This window comes from Oncorhynchus nerka, linkage group LG9b (assembly GCF_034236695.1).
Source record: "Oncorhynchus nerka isolate Pitt River linkage group LG9b, Oner_Uvic_2.0, whole genome shotgun sequence".
Classification (NCBI taxonomy): Eukaryota; Metazoa; Chordata; class Actinopteri; order Salmoniformes; family Salmonidae; genus Oncorhynchus; species Oncorhynchus nerka.
This window is the reverse complement of record NC_088424.1, coordinates 1067809-1090257: the sequence shown is the minus strand read 5'-3', so window position 1 is coordinate 1090257 and position 22449 is coordinate 1067809. Positions and strand designations below refer to the sequence as shown.

Here is a 22449-nt window from a genome sequence, read left to right as displayed (position 1 = left end):
GTGGTGATGCTGAACTGGCGGGATTAGCATCGCCATCAGGAACAGTTTGCCCCTCACTCCTCTCCTCCGGCACTGACAGTTCTCTGGCTCATTCTGGGTTCGATTCACCATCTTTCTCTGTATTTTTGTACTTGAAAAATGTCAAACTCGATTGTCTTTTCTTGTAAAAAAAATTGGTTTTCCCACGATTCAAAGTAAGTAGGTAAAATACCAGACTAGGCTACGTGATGTGATTACATAGGGACCTCTTCACTAGCTGACCACTACTACCAAGGCCTGTGTCAAGATCAGTAACTTACCCCTCTGGCCTTCCCCATAACAAATAAGAGAGCAGGTCTGTAATCAGTGTGGCTGGATAGGATGATTACATATACCAGGAGGATAATACTATTTTGTCACAGGAAGCGGACGGGTCATGAAACGAGATCAACCAGAGGGACAACGCGGTCAAGGACATGGGGTGGACAGACCTACTTCATACTGAGGGGCTTTCAAATCCCCTACAAGATTCAATTTCAATAGCGCATTGGAATGCTAACGGATGGACAACCTTGAACAATAAGTTACAAATATTTTAACTAAAATCCTTACACCCAGACATTGGCTCAATAAATGAAACGCATTTGCGTCGGCAGAAAACTATTGATATTGAAGGGTATGTATGGTATGGACACAACAGAAAAACTAATGTGAATGCCCCCAGGGGCTCATGGGTAGTGGGAATACGTGTACCATCTGATATGATGAAAGCATATGAAATCAAAATTCTCGATAAATCCATAAAAGGAAGAATTGGTTTGCGCTTTGAACATAGGGAGTCAGATGATTGTTTTTGTCACATCTACTTCTGCTCCTCCTATCTGGCACTCGACATCGCCAGTTTATTCATTATTACGCACACCGGCCACCATTGTTACGCACACTTATGCCTCATGACACTCACCTGGACTCCATCACCTTCATGCGCTGACCAACTGGCAAGTGTCTTCACTGACATTTTCAACCTGTCCCTGACTGAGTCTGTAATACCAACATGTTTCAAGCATATCAACATAGTCCCAGTGCCCAAGAACACTAAACCTGCCTTAATGATTACCGACCCATAGCACACACGTCTGTAGCCATGAAGGGCTTTGGTCATGGCTCACATCAACACCATTATCCCAGAAACCCTAGACCCACTCAAATGTGCCTACCACCCCAACAGATACACAGATGATGCAATCTCTATTGCACTCAAAACGGCCCTTTCCCACCTGGACAAAAGGAACACCTATGTGAGAATGCTATTCATTGACTAGAGCTCAGTGTTCAACACCATAGTGCCCTCAAAGCTTATCACTAAGCTTAGGGTCCTGGGACTAAACACCTCCTTTTGCAACTGGATCCTGGACTTCTTGATGGGCTGCCCCCAGGTGGTAAGGGTAGAAAACAACACATCCACCACGCTGATCCTCAACATGGGGACTGTCGTGGCAGAATCAGAATTCTTTAGGTAACATTTATAAATAACATTTTTTATTCATTTTATTGCATGCTTATGTGAGATATTTGTCATTAGAATGTCTTCTTTTGGATAATACTGTTGGCCGTTTGCAGTTATCTGTTCTCTGTCAGGGTTCAGTTACTTGGGCCACAGAAAGGGGAGAGGTCAAGCTTGTCTTCATATGTAAACATATCTTTTAAACCATGTGAAGGGGTGATTGAGGGGGAACCAATTATCTCTTGGCTTCACAATGTCTGTGTGCCAGTCACTCCATACTTTTCCCATCGGGGAGAGGAGGATGGCCGTGTCTGGAACCATTCTATGTTGCCTCTGAGGTTGCCCTTATCTTGACCTAGAGAGTCACTCTCCTCTCCGTGAGCTTGTCCAGGATGGGTTGTAATTTGGGATGGGAGTGTCTAAAATCACAATTAATATATGCCATTGGGTGAGGTAATGGTGTTGGTCCTGAGTGGTACCAAGAGCGAAAGCTGAACGATAATTTATAGCCAATGCTGTCTGGCTATGTGTGTCTTTGCTATAAAGGATCTCAGTTGCAATGTGTAAGCACTCTCAGAGAATTCATTTATAGACACTGAATTGATCTGAGAGTCACAGGGTTGTGATGGAGCTCATATAAAATTAAAGATGGACTTTATGATCATCTGAATACTTTCCTTGGTGCCCCAACTTCCTAGTTAATTACAGTTACATGATTATTCAGTTTAATCGAGTAACTAATTACAGAGAATCTTTGATAAAAACAAAGTCTTCAGTTTAATGATAGTAAACATCCGCAGAGTACGACCCTGCCTCACACAGGAAGCGGCGCAGGTCCTAATCCAGGCACTTGTCATCTCCCGTCTGGATTACTGCAACTCGCTGTTGGCTGGGCTCCCTGCCTGTGCCATTAAACCCCTACAACTCATCCAGAACGCCGCAGCCCGTCTGGTGTTCAACCTTCCCAAGTTCTCTCACGTCACCCCGCTCCTCCGCTCCCTCCACTGGCTTCCAGTTGAAGCTCGCATCCGCTACAAGACCATGGTGCTTGCCTACGGAGCTGTGAGGGGAACGGCACCTCAGTACCTCCAGGCTCTGATCAGGCCCTACACCCAAACAAGGGCACTGCGTTCATCCACCTCTGGCCTGCTCGCCTCCCTACCACTGAGGAAGTACAGTTCCCGCTCAGCCCAGTCAAAACTGTTCGCTGCTCTGGCCCCCAATGGTGGAACAAACTCCCTCACGACGCCAGGACAGCGGAGTCAATCACCACCTTCCGGAGACACCTGAAACCCCACCTCTTTAAGGAATACCTAGGATAGGATAAAGTAATCCCTCTCACCCCCCCTCCCCCTGAAAAGATTTAGATGCACTACTGTTCCACTGGAGGTCATAAGGTGAATGCACCAATTTGTAAGTCGCTCTGGATAAGAGCGTCTGCTAAATGACTTAAATGATGTAAATGAAATGATGTAAAGACACGACATTTATGATGCCCTCGTGCAAGGAATTTAAGAGATTTTGCTGTGGAATTCTATATATCAATTGTGCAAACAGAATTGTAGAAACAGACTGCTTTGTATATATTAAAATTGGTTGTGTGTGTGTGTGTGTTCCCATTTGAAGAGGCTCCAGAGGGCCTCCGGTAGTGTTTTTTAGCGTCAGAGCAATGAGTGAGTGATCAATTCCAGCTTTAGTCCGTTAGGCCAAACAGTACTATTTCTGTCAGTCAATATTAACTTCTAGAGCCAGAAAGGTTAGAAATTAGAAGATATTCGTTCAGTGACCGAGCCGATGTATTTAAGCTGCCTACCGCACTACCAGTGTGGACAGACTACAGGCATATCGTATTATGTACCCTATTTTGTGCTTAGAATGTGATATAGCTGGCACGAGAGGCTAAGCTAACAGAGGGAACATTTTTCACTTCCTGTATTCCGTTTAAATTCCTCCGCCTTGTGCGACGGAAGCCCCGCCCTTTGTACTTCCGTTTAATTTCAGCATCACTGGTGGTGAAGAATTGCAAGTACATCTCTTTAAAAAAAAGTGTTGGAAATCTAAACGTGGATCACGTTAAAATAATCCAGCAATCTTAATTGCTTGGGTATTATTGTCTCATTCAATTTATTTATTTAAATTGTCGGACATACCTTTCTAGGTTCTTCCAATTAAACGAGACACTTTAAGCTTTGCAATAGTAACCTAGATGAACCAACTTCCCAGGTTAATTTCAAATCAAAATCAAATCAAATCAAATGTATTTATATAGCCCTTCGTACATCAGCTGATATCTCAAAGTGCTGTACAGAAACCCAGCCTAAAACCCCAAACAGCAAGCAATGCAGGTGTAGAAGCACGGTGGCTAGGAAAAACTCCTTAGAAAGGCCAAAACCTAGGAAGAAACCTAGAGAGGAACCAGGCTATGTGGGGTGGCCAGTCCTCTTCTGGCTGTGCCGGGTGGAGATTATAACAGAACATGGCCAAAATGTTCAAATGTTCATAAATGACCAGCATGGTCAATAATAATAAGGCAGAACAGTTGAAACTGGAGCAGCAGCACGGCCAGGTGGACTGGGGACAGCAAGGAGTCATCATGTCAGGTAGTCCTGGGGCATGGTCCTAGGGCTCAGGTCCTCAGAGAGAGAGAAAGAAAGAGAGAAGGAGAGAATTAGAGAACGCACACTTAGATTCACACAGGACACCGAATAGGACAGGAGAAGTACTCCAGATATAACAAACTGACCCTAGCCCCCGACACAAACTACTGCAGCATAAATACTGGAGGCTAAGACAGGAGGGGTCAGGAGACACTGTGGACCCATCCAAGGACACCCCCGGACAGGGCCAAACAGGAAGGATATAACCCCACCCACTTTGCCAAAGCACAGCCCCCACACCTCTAGAGGGATATCTTCAACCACCAACTTACCATCCTGAGACAAGGCTGAGTATAGCCCACAAAGATCTCCGCCATGGCACAACCCAAGGGGGTGTGCCAACCCAGACAGGATGACCACAGTGAATCAACCCACCCCTTCCAGGGACAGCATGAGAGAGCCCCAGTAAGCCAGTGACTCAGCCCCTGTAATAGGGTTAGAGGCAGAGAATCCCAGTGGAAAGAGGGGAACCGGCCAGGCAGAGACAGCAAGGGCGGTTCGTTGCTCCAGGGCCTTTCCGTTCACCTTCCCACTCCTGGGCCAGACTACACTCAATCATATGACCCACTGAAGAGATGAGTCTTCAGTAAAGACTTAAAGGTTCAGACCGAGTTTGCGTCTCTGACATGGGTAGGCAGACCGTTCCATAAAAATGGAGCTCTATAGGAGAAAGCCCTGCCTCCAGCTGTTTGCTTAGAAATTCTAGGGACAATTAGGAGGCCTGCGTCTTGTGACCGTAGCGTACGTGTAGGTATGTACGGCAGGACCAAATCAGAGGGATAGGTAGGAGCAAGCCCATGTAATGCTTTGTAGGTTAGCAGTAACACCTTGAAATCAGCCCTTGCTTTGACAAGAAGCCAGTGTAGGGAGGCTAGCACTGGAGTAATATGATCAAATTTTTTGGTTCTAGTCACGATTTAGCACTAACTGAAGTTTATTTAGTGCTTTATCCGGGTAGCCGGAAAGTAGAGCATTGCAGTAGTCTAACCTAGAAGTGACAAAAGCATGGATTAATTTTTCTGCATCATTTTTGGACAGAAAGTTTCTGATTTTTGCAATGTTACGTAGATGGAAAAAAGCTGTCCTTGAAATGGTCTTGATGTGTTCTTCAAAAGAGAGATCAGGGTCCAGAGTAACGCCGAGGTCCTTCACAGTTTTATTTGAGACGACTGTACAACCATTAAGATTAATTGTCAGATTCAACAGACGATCTCTTTATTTCTTGGGACCTAGAACAAGCATCTCTGTTTTGTCCGAATTTAAAAGTAGAAAGTTTGCAGCCATCCACTTCCTTATGTCTGAAACACATGCACAAGGGCAATTTTGGGGCTTCACCATGTTTCATTGAAATGTACAGCTGTGTGTCATCCGCATAGCAGTGAAAGTTAACATTATGTTTTCGAATAACATCCCCAAGAGGTAAAATATATAGTGAAAACAATAGTGGTCCTAAAACGGAACCTTGAGGAACACCGACATTTACAGTTGATTTGTCAGAGGACAAACCATTCACAGAGACAAACTGATATCTTTCTGACAGATAATATCTAAACCAGGCCAGAACTTGTCCGTGTAGACCAATTTGGGTTTCCAATCTCTCCAAAAGAATGTGGTGAACAGCACTAGGGTCTAGGAGCACGAGGACAGATGCAGAGCCTCGGTCCGATGCCATTGAAATGTAATTTACCACCTTCACAAGTGCAGTCTCAGTGCTATGATGGGGTCTAAAACCAGACTGAAGCATTTTGTGTACATTGTTTGTCTTCAGGAAGGCAGTGAGTTGATGCGCAACAGCCTTTTCTAAAAATTTTGAGAGGAATGGAAGATTCGATATAGGCCGATAGTTTTTTATATTTTCTGGGTCAGGGTTTGGCTTTTTCAAGAGAGGCTTTATTACTGCCACTTTTAGTGAGTTTGGTACACATCCGGTGGATAGAGAGCCGTTTATTATGTTCAACATAGGAGGGCCAAGCACAGGAAGCAGCTCTTTCAGTAGTTTAGTTGGAATAGGTATGCAGCTTGAAGGTTTAGAGGCCATGATTATTTTCATCATTGTGATATAGTACTAAAATACTTGAGCGTCTCTCTTGATCCTAGGTCCTGGCAGAGTTGTGCAGACTCAGGACAACTGAGCTTTGAAGGAATATGCAGATTTAAAGAGGAGTCCGTAATTTGCTTTCTAATAATCATAATCTTTTCCTCAAAGAATTTAAAGTTTACTTAACAGATAGCCTATCCAGGTATCATTGTCATTGATTAATTCAATTTGCAAATTCATTCACGTCCAACTTCCACAGTACTGTCCAGTACTGATGGTACATTAACGTTTATAAATAGATTAAAATCGTCTTTGCAGCTCCCAATATATTCCAAAACCAAACTTTGGAAAATTAGGAAAAACATTTTTTCCTTTCAAAATGTTCTAATAATGTGCAAGCTATCAAAGGGGATAGTCCCCACTCGCCCGCTAATTAGTGAACCTCCACCCACAAATGGATTGATCTCTGACCTCAGCAGCGATACCAACCCTAATTATGCCATTAGTGGAAAACCAGACAACAACGCTTTCCAAAATCATCCATCGGGCGCAGGCCTCGTAAAGGTTCTCTCCACTCTAGCCCTGATGTCTTGCCACCCAAGATTGGCATCTGTCCAATACCGCAGTGCACCGCTGAAGCACGAGCAGGTAATGGGAGACATAAAGGGACAGAGGGAGAGAACCGAGAAACCAATGACAAATGCAGAAAAGGCTAGCTATGGAACTGGGCTTGAAAACGGAACAATTAAATGTAATTGCAAAAACGTATGACGCTGAACAAGCACAAGCTCTTCAACAAAATCGTCTTCTAGAGGAACAAAATCATATGCTACAGGAAGAACTTGATTTAGCCAAAACTAAATACGATGATGTTCACGCCAAACTAGATAAATCTGAAGAGTTATCTACAAACAGGAGCGCTCAACTTGATAACATGCATGCAGTTTAGTTGAACATTACTCAGAGTAACACGGTTCTACTCAAAACGCTGCAGACCAAAGACGATCAGTTAACCTCTCTAGGATAGAGAGCCAGGGAAAATGCAGCGCGGCAAATTCAAATAAAATGATATAAAAATCTAACTTTCATTAAATCACACGTAAGACGCTACAATAAAGCTACACTCGTGGTGAATCCAGCCAACATGTCAGATTTTCAAAAGGCTTTGCAGTCGAAAGCATAAGATGCTACTATCTGATGATAGCACAACAGTGTGTGTGTCCTAAGGTGGTGTTTACAGTCTTTTATGTTCTTCTTCAACTTCGGGCTATAGTCTAGAGCGCTTCCTGGCCTATCTTCTCCACTGCAAAATATAAAGGGGGTACCTAGTCAGTTGCTCAACTGAATGCATTTAAATGTCTTCCACATTTAACCCAACCCCTCTGAATCATCCATGTCTTCGGCGCCTGGGGAGCAGTTGTTTTTGCGGGTTAACTGCCTTGCAGAAGGGCAGAATAGCAGATTTGAACCAGCGACCTTTCGGTTACTGGCCCAACGCAATTAAACGCTAAGCTTAACTGCTAGGAGGGAGATTTTAAGGGACAGTTTCACCCACATTTCTAAATTAAAAACTTTTAGGGAAGGGTTGATAAGCCAGGTCAAATGGTTGAACAAAGTCAAGGGAATGAGCTAAATGAATGGAGCGGCAGTAGCTTTGAGGTTAGAAAGGCAGGCTGATAACCAGAGGGTTATCGGTTCCAACTCCTAGCTGCCAGCAGGGAAATCTGCAGGGAGTGATCCGTCAGCCAGAGGGTTACTAGTGACAATATCTCTGTGTACTACCTACTGCCGTTGTGCCCTTGAGCAAGGCACTTTGCCCCTAAGTGCCCATGAGCTGCTCCCAGCTGTGATGTATGTGTTGTGTGTCAGATTGGTCACTGTGACAGAATATCTGTGCAAAGTATGGTAAAATGAAAGCCAGACTATCTACGGTAGCTGTGCATGTAATGTATCAAGTCTCAAAGTGGCTGCATGGTTCAAATAGGGTTCTGGTGAAGTTACGTTTTTTCAAGTTTCCAGGGTGTACTATTGGTTATTGATGATACTGTGGAAGACGTAAATGCTGTTTTACACAGGGTGAATGAAAATCAGTGCCTGTGCCCACTCTCAAAAATGTCTGTTTAGGTACAGCAATAAAGAACTTGGCTAGAAAAAAAATATAAAGTAACTAACATTACCTAGCTAACAGAATTTGCATCCATCTTTCTCAACTTCAAAAGTCTTTCTAAAGCTGCCACTGTCAGAAACCATTGAAAACCAGTAAGTACAGTACCGCTAGCTAACTCAATCACCATGCAAGCCTGAGGTAATCCTAGTTTGGTTAAATTATCCCAGATGGAGAAAAAAATCAAATCTAGCTATGGTAATTTAGGTAGTCAGCTAACTTAGCTAACATTATCTAATGAGTGAAACAGTGACTGAGACAGTCCAGAAGAAGTGTCAGACTTAACTACCTAAGGTACAATACCAGTCAAAAGTTTGGACACACCTACTCATCCAAGGGTTTTTCTTTATTTGTACTATTTTATACATTGTAGAATAATAGTGAGTGCATCAAAACTATGAAATGACACATATGGAATCATTTGGTAACCAACAAAGTGTTAATCAAATCAAAATATATTTGAGATTTGAGATTCTTCAAAGTAGCCACCTTTGCCTTGATGACAGCTTTGCACACTCTTGGCATTCTCTCAGCCAGCTTCATGAGGAATGCTTTTCCAACAGTCTTGAAGAAGTTCTCACATGCTGAGCCCTTGTTGACTGCTTTTCCTTCACTCTGCGGTCCAACTCATCCAGTTTCATTATAACGCTTGATGGTTTTACGACTGTACTTGAAGAAACTTTCAAAGTTCTTGAAATTTTCCGCATTGACTGACCTCCATGTCTTAAAGTAATGATGGACTGTCATTTCTCTTTGCTTATTTGAGCTGTTCTTGCCCTAATATGGACTTGGTCTTTTACAAAATATGCTATCTTCTGTATACCAACCCTACCTTGTCACAACACAACTGATTGGCCCAAACGCATTAACTTCTTGCGTCGAGCCAACCCGGATCCGGGATCATGACTACAGCCTCAAGCCCATTACCATAACGCAACGTTAACTATTCATGAAAACCGCAAATGAAATGAAATCAATATGCTTTTGCTCTCAAGCTTAGCCTTTTGTTAACAACACTGTCATCTCAGATTTTCAAAATATGCTTCTCAACCATAGCAAACTACCATTTAGCATTTAGCGTTACCATTTAGCATTAGCATTTAGCGTTAGCATTAGCAGGCAACATTTTCACAAAAACCAGCAAAAACATTCAATAAATAATTTACCTTTGAAGAACTTCGGATGTTTTCAATGAGGAGACTCAGTTAGATAGCAAATGTTCAGTTTTCCTGAAAGATTATTTGTGCAGGAGAAATCGGTCCGTTTTCTGCGTCATGTTTGGCTACCAAAAAAAAAACGAAAATTCATTCATCCAAACGCCAAACTTTCTTCCACATTAACTCCATAATATCGACTGAAACATGGTAAACGTTGTTTAGAATCAATCCTCAAGGTGTTTTTCAAATATCTCTTCATGATATATCATTCCTGGAAGTCTCCTCTCTGTCTCAATCACATGGATGAATGCGAGCAGCTTGGAGATTACGCAACAATTTCAACAAAGGACACCGGGCGGACCCCTGGTAAATGTAGTCTCTTATGGCCAATCTTCCAATGATATGCCTACAAATACGTCACAATGCTGTAGACAACTTGGAGAAAGGGCAGGCTCATTCCTGGCGCTTTCACAGCCATATAAGGAGACAATGAAAAACAGAGCCTCAAAAATCCTGCTCATTTCCTGTTTGAAGTTTCATCTTGGTTTCGCCTGTAGCATTAGTTCTGGGGCACTCACAGATAATATCTTTGCAGTTTTGGAAACGTCCGAGTTTTGTCTTTCCAAGGCTGTCTTTCCATGCATAGTCGAGCATCTTTTCGTGACAAAATATTGCGCTTAAAACGGGCACGTCTTTTTATCCAATAATGACATAGCGCCCCCATAGGTTGAAGAGGTTAAGAAGGAAAGAAATGTACTTTTAACAAAGCATACCTGTTAATTGAAATTCATTCCAGGTGACTACCTCATGAAGCTGGCTGAGAGAATGCCAAGAGTGTGCAAAGCTATCATCAAGGCAAAAGGTGGCTAGTATGAAGAATCTATTTTTATTTTTATGATTCCATATGTGTTATTTCATAGTTTTGATGTCTTTACTATTATTTTCCAATTGAGAAAATAGTAAAAATAAAGAACAACCTTTGAATGAGTACACACATGAGTCCACACTTTTGACTGGTACTGTAGCTAGCTAGCTAACTTTAGCACGGTACAGATATAGACACTCACAAAGTTAGCTAGCTAGCTGACAATAGTTGACAATTTAAAAAATATTTAGCTATATTCCACAACAATACTTCAGTAAGATAGCCTCATGACCATACTCACGATGCTAATGTTAGCTAGGTAAAGCTACCATAGCCAAAGATATTAGGACAGACAATGGCTAGCTAGCAATCGTTAGCTAGCTACCTAATTATGATAGGACAACCTATTTATGACCAGCTAATTCAAAACGTTTGATACTTACCGTTTTCACAGTTTTCAGTCAGCCAAAACACCCTTTCTCTGTCGACGTAACTTTAGCCATTTTCCACTCAGTCAGTCACTCAGTTAGAACACACTAGAACTAGAAGATTTGCAAGATGCCACGTCTTGACACTTGCTCATGTTCTGGTGGAGTTCACACGCTGGTGGTGGGAGAATTAACACAATGGATGGGTCAAATATCCATAACGCACCTTAATAACCCCGCATCAACAACTCAACCTTGCTGTTTTAACAGAAAACAACCCAACTATTGACCCAATGCCTGCAACCCAGAACTTACTTACTTACTATGCATGCAAGAAGCTTTGACCTGTCTGGTGCACACACATTTCTCTGTCCTCGGTTTGATTGAAGCCCTCATTCTGTATTTCAGCAAAAAATATGATAGCTAACGTTAGCTAGCTAAACTCTAGCCAGTCAATGGCACTGACAGATTGAAACTGGTATCGACAAAATGTGTTTCACTCTATCCCATAAAACATGACATTGCTAACTAAGCATCATTTAGCTAATAAATTGTTAAAGTTTATTAGGAAGTTTAATAAGTTAAACGCTCACCGGACAACTTTGGTAGATAGCTAGCGAGCTAGATCTTGGTTTCCCTATTCCAACAGATTTCTCTAATCCCCATGAGTGGTCATGAACGGTTACTGGTCTTGGAACACATGTGTTCACCAGAAATGGCTTCCGGTCAACTGTTTGACACTAGTAGCAATAAATGTTGTTGCCACAGGTTTGCTACAGATTCAAAAAGAATCTTGAGAGAGTTGTCTGCAATAAAAAAAACTCTGGCAAACTGTTTGCCACTGTTGGCAACATATATTATTGTTGACAAAGGTTTGCCATTGATTCATTTACATTTAAGTCATTTAGCAGACGCTCTTATCCAGAGCGACCACTAGTGGCAAACTTCTGCCAACATTTTGTGTCACACTATCTAGTTCGCAGCAAATTTGCCACGAACTTGTGGGAAGTTTGTCACAAAAAACGTTTTTGTAAGGAAAAGATTAAATATGAAAGAGAGAGAACGCAAGAGAGTGGTGGTAACATGAAAAATGTCAGATCTGAAACAAAGTAATCCAGAACTGAGACTCTTCTCTCTGGTTCAGTCCCAGTCACATTGATCTACACTAGGTCAAATGGTTATTCCGTTATCAAATACTTTTGGACTTGATCTCATGAAATTCTCATTAAAGGTCATGTACAACAGTGGTCACCAACCCTGATCCTGGAGATCTGCAGCCTGCAGACGTTTCTTCGAGCCCAGCCGGAATACACCTGATTCAGCAAATCAACAAATAATTAAGGACTTCATTCTTGAGGGAATCAGGTGTGTAAGGGCTGGGTTGGAACAAAACATGCACACACCATAAATTCTCCAGGATTAGTGTTGGTGACTATACTGATAACACAAGTGAGAAGTGAATAGAAAGCATCACAACTTCAGATGTATTTGTGCAGAGTTTGTGGGCCATATCTTTGTAGTCTACAAGTTTGAGATAGACGGAGCACGTTTGCAAAACCATACTGACTATTCTAACACAACAGGATTAATTGAGAAAGAGAAAGAATGAGACAGGAATGTAACCTGGAAGTAATTCCGGTAGCTTGTGCAAGGTCACATCCTTGTGAAGATCTCAATTGCATACTCCTTGTGTCCTCTCTCTCCTAGTCTAATCAAAACCAATTGGAGGAGACGGTTAGATGGAAAGGCCCTCTGGCTTGTTCATCCAATTGTTTTTTAGATGGAGACGAGGAGAGAGGACTTGAGGAGTATGCAATTTAGATTTTCCCTTATGTCTGTCTCTCCTTGACTCCTCCCTTATTTTTTAAACATTTATTTCACCTTTATTTAACCAGGTAGGCAGGTTGAGAACAAGTTTGCATTCCAAATCAAATCAAATCAAATTTTATTTGTCACATACACATGGTTAGCAGATGTTAATGCGAGTGTAGCGAAATGCTTGTGCTTCTAGTTCCGACAATGCAGTGATAACCAACAAGTAATCTAACTAACAATTCCAAAACTACTGTCTTATACACAGTGTAAGGGGATAAAGAATATGTACATGAAGATATATGAATGAGTGATGGTACAGAGCAGCATACAGTAGATGGTATCGAGTACAGTATATACATATGAGATGAGTATGTAGACAAAGTAAACAAAGTGACATAGTTAAAGTAGCTAGTGATACATGTATTACATAAGGATGCAGTCGATGATGTAGAGTACAGTATATACGTATGCATATGAGATGAATAATGTAGGGTAAGTAACATTATATAAGGTAGCATTGTTTAAAGTGGCTAGTGATATATTTACATAATTTCCCATCAATTCCCATTATTAAAGTGGCTGGAGTTGGGTCAGTGTCAATGACAGTGTGTTGGCAGCAGCCACTCAATGTTAGTGGTGGCTGTATAATTAACAGTCTGATGGCCTTGAGATAGAAGCTGTTTTTCAGTCTCTCGGTCCCAGCTTTGATGCACCTGTACTGACCTCGCCTTCTGGATGATAAGCGGGGTGAACAGGCAGTGGTTCGGGTGGTTGATGTCCTTGATGATCTTTATGGCCTTCCTATAACATCGGGTGGTGTAGGTGTCCTGGAGGGCAGGTAGTTTGCCCCCGGTGATGCGTTGTGCATACCTCACTACCCTCTGGAGAGCCTTACGGTTGAGGGCGGAGCAGTTGCCGTACCAGGCGGTGATACAGCCCGCCAGGATGCTCTCGATTGTGCATCTGTAGAAGTTTGTGAGTGCTTTTGGTGACAAGCCGAATTTCTTCAGCCTCCTGAGGTTGAAGAGGCGCTGCTGCGCCTTCTTCACGACGCTGTCAGTGTGAGTGGACCAATTCAGTTTGTCTGTGATGTGTATGCCGAGGAACTTAAAACTTACTACCCTCTCCACTACTGTTCCATCGATGTGGATAGGGGGTGTTCCCTCTGCTGTTTCCTGAAGTCCACAATCATCTCCTTAGTTTTGTTGACGTTGAGTGTGAGGTTATTTTCCTGACACCACACTCCGAGGGCCCTCACCTCCTCCCTGTAGGCCGTCTCATCGTTGTTGGTAATCAAGCCTACCACTGTTGTGTCGTCCGCAAACTTGATGATTGAGTTGGAGCGTGCGTGGCCACGCAGTCGTGGGTGAACAGGGAGTACAGGAGAGGGCTCAGAACGCACCCTTGTGGGGCCCCGTGTTGAGGATCAGCGGGGAGGAGATGTTGTTGCCTACCCTCACCACCTGGGGGCGGCCCGTCAGGAAGTCCAGTACCCAGTTGCACAGGGCGGGGTCGAGACCCAGGGTCTCGAGCTTGATGACGAGCTTGGAGGGTACTATGGTGTTGAATGCCGAGCTGTAGTCGATGAACAGCATTCTCACATAGGTATTCCTCTTGTCCAGGTGGGTTAGGGCAGTGTGCAGTGTGGTTGAGATTGCATCGTCTGTGGACCTATTTGGGCGGTAAGCAAATTGGAGTGGGTCTAGGGTGTCAGGTAGGGTGGAGGTGATATGGTCCTTGACTAGTCTCTCAAAGCACTTCATGATGACGGAAGTGAGTGCTACGGGGCGGTAGTCGTTTATCTCAGTTACCTTAGCTTTCTTGGGAACAGGAACAATGGTGGCCCTCTTGAAGCATGTGGGAACAGCAGACTGGTATAGGGATTGATTGAATATGTCCGTAAACACACCGGCCAGCTGGTCTGCGCATGCTCTGAGGGCGCGGCTGGGGATGCCGTCTGGGCCTGCAGCCTTGCGAGGGTTAACACGTTTAAATGTCTTACTCACCTCGGCTGCAGTGAAGGAGAGACCGCATGTTTTCGTTGCAGGCCGTGTCAGTGGCACTGTATTGTCCTCAAAGCGGGCAGAAAAGTTATTTAGTCTGCCTGGGAGCAAGACATCCTGGTCCGTGACTGGGCTGGGTTTCTTCTTGTAGTCTGTGATTGACTGTAGACCCTGCCACATGCCTCTTGTGTCTGAGCCGTTGAATTGAGATTCTACTTTGTCTCTGTACTGACGCTTAGCTTGTTTAATAGCCTTGCGGAGGGAATAGCTGCACTGTTTGTATTCGGTCATGTTGCCAGACACCTTGCCCTGATTAAAAGCAGTGGTTCGCGCTTTCAGTTTCACGCGAATGCTGCCATCAATCCACGGTTTCTGGTTAGGGAATGTTTTTATCGTTGCTATGGGAACGACATCTTCAACGCACGTTCTAATGAACTCGCACACCGAATCAGCGTATTCGTCAATATTTTTATCTGACGCAATACGAAACATGTCCCAGTCCACGTGATGGAAGCAGTCTTGGAGTGGGGAGTCAGCTTGGTCTGACCAGCGTTGGACAGATCTCAGCGTGGGAGCCTCTTGTTTAAGTTTCTGCCTGTAGGCAGGGATCAACAAAATGGAGTCGTGGTCAGCTTTTCCGAAAGGGGGGCGGGGCAACTGCGACCTGGCCAAGATAAGCAAAGCAGTTCGACACATACAACAACACAGAGTTACACATGGAATAAACAAACATACAATCAATAATACAGTAGAAAAATCTATATACAGCATGTGCAAATGAGGTAGTATAAAGAGAGGTAAAGGCAATAAATAGGCCAAACGCGCCAAATAAATCAACATTTTGGATATATAACGACGGAATTAATCGAACAAAAGGACCATTTATGATGTTTATGGGACATTTTGTAGTGCCAACAAAGGAAGATTTTTAAAGGTAAGGCATGAATTATATCTTTATTATTTCTGAGTTTCGTTTCGCGCCTGGAGGGTTGAGTTATGATTGTCTGTGTTTGTTTGATGGGGTGCTATCCTCAGATAATAGCATGGTTTGCTTTCGCCGTAAAGCCTTTTTGAAATCTGACACAGCGGCTGGATTAACAAGAAGTGTATCTCTCTTGGGTAGGGGGCAGTATTTTGAATTTTGGATGAATGAGGTGCCCAATGTAAACTGCCTGTTACTCAGGCTCAGAAGCTAGGATATGCATTTCCAAAACTGTTAAAATAATGTCTGTGAGTATAACAGAACTGATATGGCAGGTGAAAACCTGAGGAAAATCAATCCAGAAAGTGGGATATTTTCAATTGAATGCCTATACAGTATGTAATGGGATAAGACCCAGATTGCAGTTCCTATGGCTTCCACTAGGTGTCAACAATCTTTGTTTTCTGAAAAATTAGGAAGAATGAGATCATTCATTCAGTGGACTGTAGAAAGCAGAGCTGGTTTGCGCACATGTCCGATTGCGTACCCTTCGTCATTTTTCCTTTCTATTGAAATCGCTATTGTCCGGTTGAAAATTATCGATTATTTAGACAATAGACAACCTGAGGATTAATTATAAACATAATTTGACATGTTTCGACGAACTTTACCGCTATTATTAGGATGTTTTCACGACTTCTACCGAAGTCGTTGCCTCTCCTTGTTCGGGCGGTGCTCGGCGTTCGACGTCACCGGTCTTCTAGCCATCATTGATCCTTTTTTCATTTTCCATTGGTTTTGTCTTGTCTTCCCACACACCTGTTTTCAATCCCATTCATTACCTGTTGTGTTTTTAACCCTCTTTTTCCCCTCATGTCTTTGTCAGAGATTGTTTTATTGCCAGTGTAGTGTGATTGTTGTATAGGTGCGCGTCGGGAACAAGCGAGGGAGCTTGACGTTATCAGCTCCGTCATGGATCACATTGTCATGAAAATGGATTGCTGGGAGAGACAGGGAGTTTCTCCAGCGCCACCACCACCACAACCGGAATCTCCCGTGAACATTTTTTCCTCTCTGGAATCGAAGATCCATTTATCCCTACCTACGGGGTACAACGGAGATACTGCCGGCTGCCAGGGTTTCCTCCTTAAACTGAACTTGTATCTAGCCACGGCCTCCCCAGTACCATCTGACTGTGAGAAGAGTTACGCCCTCGTCTCATGCCTCACCGGGAAAGCCCTGGAATAGGCCAGCGCTGTGTGTAGTAGGGAGGATGCGGCGCTGGACCATTTTGAGGAGTTCACTCGCCAATTCCGGATACTATTCGATCACCCACCTGAAGGCAAAGCAGCGGGTGAGCTTCTCTATCATCTGAGGCAAGAGACGAGGAGTGCACAGGATTTTGCTTTGGAGTTTAGGACCTTGGCTGCCGGCGCTGGATGGAGCGACAGGGCCCTGATCGACCATTACCGTTGTAGTCTACGCGAGGACGTCCGTCGGGAGCTGGCCTGTAGAGACACCACCCTCACCTTCGACCAGCTGGTGGACATGTCCATCAAGCTGGACAACATGCTGGCTACTCGTGGACGTCTAGATCGGGGTCTTGTTGTTCCATCCTCCCGCACCCTCTCTCCCGAACCTATGGAATTAGGAGGGATGGTGCGCAGGGAGACCGGAGGGGGTTCCCGCTCCAGCACCATTCAAGGTCGCAGAGAGCACACTGCTGGTCGGTGCCGGGTTGGTTCCTCTGGGAATAGAGAGGGCAGGCAGGGCATTCTGGCGTCACCCCAGGCACCATTCTCATCCAGAGCCCTCTGCTGCACTAATGTTTGTCTCTGTCTCTTTTCCTGATTTTTCACTGCATTCCCAGTATAAGGCGCTAGTAGATTCAGGTGCGGCTGGGAATTTCATTAATAAAAGTCTAGCTCATAGTTTATGGATCCCTATTGTTCCTGTGGATATGCCTTTCCCTATTCATGCCTTAGATAGTCGACCATTAGGGTCAGGGTTTATCAGGGAGGTAACCGCACCTTTGTGTATGATAACGCAGGAGGGTCACAAGGAGAAGATGAGTCTTTTCCTTATTGATTCTCCTGCGTATTCTGTGGTGCTAGGCCTACCCTGGTTAGTTAGTTAGTTAGTTTTAGTTAGTTTGTCATAACCCCACTGTTTCTTGGCCCCAGAGGGCTCTCACGGGGTGGTCGCGAGAATGCTCAGGTAGGTGTTTAGGGGTTTCCGTTGGTGCTACTACGGGATTTGGCTCTCGCCTTCTGTAAAAAGAAGGTGACTCAATTACCACCCCATCGACAGGGGGATTGTGCGATAGATCTCCTGGTAGACGCTGCATATCCCAAGAGTCACGTGTATCCCCTGTTGCAAGCGGAGACGGAGGCTATGGAGACATATGTCTCTGAATCCCTGCATCAGGGGTTCATTCAGCCATCCATTTCACCCGTCTCTTCGAGTTTCCTTTTTGTGAAAAAAAAGGATGGCGGTTTACCGAGGTCTTAATAAAATCACAGTGAAATATAGTTACCCGCTACCTCTGATCAATACGATTATTGAGTTAACCTGTTGCTTCTACTCGGGACGCTTGCGTCCCAACTAGAGCTCTGCAAATGCAAATGCGCTACGCTAAATGCTAATAGTATTAGTTAAAACTCAAAAGTTCATTAAAATACACATGCAGGGTATCGAATTAAAGCTACACTCGTTGTGAATCCAGGCAACAAGTCAGATTTTTAAAATGCTTTTCGGCGAAAGCATGAGAAGCTATTATCTGATAGCATGCAACACCCCAAAAGACCCACAGGGGACGTAAACAAAATAATTAGCATTTCGGCGTTACACAAACCGCACAATAAAATAGAAAACATTCATTACCTTTCACCATCTTCTTTGTTGGCACTCCTAGATGTCCCATAAACACTATTTGGGTCTTTATTTCGATTAAATCGGTCCATATAAAGCCTAGATATCGTTATATGTAGACTGTGTGATAAACGAAAAAAACATCGTTTCAAAACGTAACGTAATTTTTTAAAATTCAAAAAGTCGACGATAAACTTTCACAAAACACTTCGAAATACGTTTGTAATGCAACTTTAGGTATTAGTAAACGTTAATAAGCGATAAAATTCATCAGGAGGCGATGTAAAGATCATTAGCTGTCCGTCTGGAAAAATGTCCGGCTAGAAACTCAACTTGAAAATATCCGGTCCTAGACCGGATTAGATACGGTGTCCTGTATGTGTTTGACCAAGAAAAACTCGAAGGGAAATGACAAGACTCTAGACACCCTGTGGAAGCTGTAGGTACTGCAACCTCAGGCAATTAATTGTGGTTCACGTTTATCAATGGGTTCAAGTAGCGCATGGATATATTTTCCCCATTTTCAGTGATCAGTTTTTCCTGTGCTTTTCGATGTAAATGCCGTTCTGGTAAAGCCACAGCAGTGATTTAACCAGTTTTTTAAACGTCTGAGTGTTTTCTATCCACACAGACTAAGCAAATGCATATACTATATTCCTGGCATGAGTAGCAGGGCGCTGAAATGTTGCGCGATTTTTAACAATGTTCAAAAAAGTAGAGGGTCGACTGAAGAGGTTAATGCACGGGGCACATTTTTTCACAAAATTGGATCTCAGGACAATCTGGTGCGTATTAAGAAGGGTGATGAGTGGAAGACGGCATTTAGCACCACCTCAGGTCATTATGAGTACCTGGTCATGCCATATGGGTTGATGAATGCTCCATCAGTTTTCCAATCATTTGTAGATGAGATCTTCAGGGACCTGCACGGGCAGGGTGTAGTGGTGTATATCGATGATATTCTGATATACTCTGCTACACGCGCCGAGCATGTGTCCCTGGTGCGCAGGGTGCTTGGTCGCCTGTTGGAGCATGATCTATATGTCAAGTCTGAGAAATGCTTGTTTTTCCAACAATCCATCTCCTTCCTAGGGCATCGGATTTCCACTTCAGGAGTGGAGATGGAGAGCGACCTCATTACAGCCGTGCGTAATTGGCCGACTCCAACCACGGTAAAGGAGTTGCAGCGTTTTTTTGGGTTTTCCAATTACTACCGGAGGTTTATCCGGGGTTTTGGTCAGGTGGCAGCTCCCATTACCTCACTGCTAAAGGGGGGCCCGGTGCGCTTGCAGTGGTCGGCCGAGGCGAACAGGGCTTTTGAGCACCTGAAGACTCTGTTTACCTCGGTGCCTGTGCTGGCTCATCCGGATCCCTCTTTGCCATTCATAGTGGAGGTGGACGCATCCGAAGCTGGGATAGGAGCAGTGCTCTCTCAGCATTCGGGTACGCCACTGAAGCTTCGCCCCTGTGCTTTCTTTTCTAAGAAGCTCAGCCCGGCGGAGCGAAACTATGATGTGGGGAACCGAGAGCTGTTAGCTGTCGTAGGAGCTTTGAAGGTGTGGAGGCATTGGCTTGAGGGGGCTAAACACCCTTTTCTCATCTGGACTGACCACCGCAATCTGGAGTATATCCGGCAGGCGAAGAGATTGAATCCTCGCCAGGCAAGGTGGGCCATGTTTTTCACTCGTTTTGTGTTTACTCTTTCTTACAGACCAGGCTCCCAGAACGTTAAGGCAGACGCATTGTCTCGGCTGTATGACACAGAGGAGCGGTCCATGGATCCCACTCCCATACTCCCAGCTTCGTGTCTGGTGGCGCCTGTAGTGTGGGAGCTGGACGCGGACATTAACCCTCCCGTTGTCCTCCTATTATGCCTACCACACAGTGTCCCCCCCGGGTCACCCTGTCCCGTCTTGGCTAAAGGCCCAGTGGGCACAAGTGTGACAGTACGCGTGTGAACAGCCTTTGCAGAAGCAGCACGTGGTGTGTGTCTTGGCGTCCTTCTTGGGTGGGCAGAGCTGACACCTCTTCCTCTTACTCGCCACCGGTGGGGCGGCCGGGGCGGCGGCGGCCGGGCCAGCGGCTTGCTCCCGGGCTGGCGGACGAGCCTCGGCGGTGGCACTCTGTAGGACTTTGACAAGTGCGGACGCGGCTTGGGTGCGGGGGAGACGATGCCTTCTTTGGATCAAGGGCTTGACGAGTGCCTTTCCGAGCTGCTCCAGGAACACCCTCCTCTTGTTCCTCTTCCCAGGCATCCAGTCGGGCTTGATCTCTCGCCATATGACAAAGGCGTTGTAGGAGGACACGTCGAGGATGTTGTGGAAGATGACCAGGGGCCAGCGGGCGGTCATCCGTCTGCAGCTGTAGGTGCCGACCACCTTGTCTAGGTTGTCCACGCCGCCCTTGTTGCAGTTGTAGTCTAGGATGAGGCCGGCTTCCGGTCGCGGCGATCGCTAACGTCGGGCTCCGCGTGCAGCGTGCTCAGAAGTAGCACGTTCTTATTTCTCTTTGCCAGGTAGGACACTAGAGTGGCGGTGGGCGTGAAGGCGAACCTGGAGGACAGGACCTGTCTGCCCTTTGACTCGAGCAGCGCGGGCGGGAGCTCGGCCTTGTTCTTTCTCACCGTGCCCACCATGGTGAGGTTCCTCTCGAGGAGCCGCTGGCCCAGTTCGTAGGAGGTGAAGAAATTGTCACACGTGACGTTGTGACCGGCCGGCAGTCCCTGGGTCAGATCGAGGACGACGCGGGCGCCCTGGTTCTTCTCGGGGCCACCGCCGGCCGCCTTGCCGGTGTAGACTTGCATCTTCCAAGCGTAGCTGGACTTGGCGTCGCAGGCCACCCACGACTTGATGCCGTATTTGGCCGGCTTGCTGGGAATGTACTGTCGGAAAGGACAGCGTCCTTTCGGTGGGGAGAAGGGAGGGGAGAGGAGATTAGCAGCGTCATGGTTAAAGTTGGGGCACTGCGTTTATGTTACACGCAGCCGCAGCCGCCGCCGCCGCTACTGCCGATTGCTACTACTGCCGATTTGCTAGTACTGCCCACGCTACTACTGCTACCTCTCTATGCTACACGTACATACACAGATACATAGACGGTACCTCTGAACGGGACCAGTTGTTCGTCCACCGTCACGTCGGGCCCCGGGTTGTAGAGGGCCGGCAGCCGCTCCTCCCACAGGTTCCATACCTCTCTTATGGCCGCCAGTCTGTCGGTGGCGAGTCTCGCGGGTCTCGACTGGCGGTCGTCGAATCGCAGCAGCCTCGAGTACTTGTGAAACACCTTGAGCGGCATGGTGGCGCGGAACACGGTCCTGCCGCTCTCGGCGTCCCACAGGCTGGCCGCGGCCTCGCCTCGGGACCTGTAGACGCCCGGCTAGGATCAGCAGCCCTACGTAGGCGCGCAGGTCGGTGGAGTCCATGGGTCGCCAGCCGTCGCCGTATTTTCTCACCCCCTGCAGATTTGTCATGTCCACAATTATCCTTTCTATCGCCGGTGTGACAAACAGCCGGAAGGTGGACTCGATGTCGAGTGCTCGCAAAGGCGTAGGCCGTGGGGCCCGGCGTCACGACGGGGCCGGGGCGGCGGATGGCGCGGGGCCGGTCCGGGCCGCGATAGGCCACGGAGGACCATTTGATTTTGCCGTTCTTTGACAGCAACGTCTCCCTTTGGCCTTGGGCGGCTGCCGCCGCGTCCTCTCTGTCTCGCTCTGGCTCTCTGGCTCTGTCTCGATCTGGCTCTCTGTCTCGCTCTCGGGCAGCGGCCGTGTCTCCCTCTCGCTCCCCCTCTTCCTCCGAAGAGGAGCACGACGGCGAGGCCGAGTCGTCGTCGTAGTCGTCCGCATCACGCTCGGGGTTGTATTCCTCACCGTCTTCATCTTCCGAAACGTCCTCCTCTTCGGAATCGCAGTAGTCTTCTTCGTCTTCTTGGTCGACACTGGAGGATATCTGTTCCAGGACCTCAGCCGCGCTGAAACAAGGACTGCCAGGCGTCCTAGGCGGAGGGCTCACGCTCGGCGGGGTCGTATTCCTCCTCGTCGTCGTCAT

At 45.8% G+C, this 22449-nt stretch overlaps 1 pseudogene; it reads right to left on the bottom strand.

Annotated features, from left to right (window-relative positions):
• Positions 1–20301: 20301 nt before the first annotated feature.
• On the bottom strand, positions 20302–22449 carry LOC115114814 (piggyBac transposable element-derived protein 4-like; annotated as a pseudogene).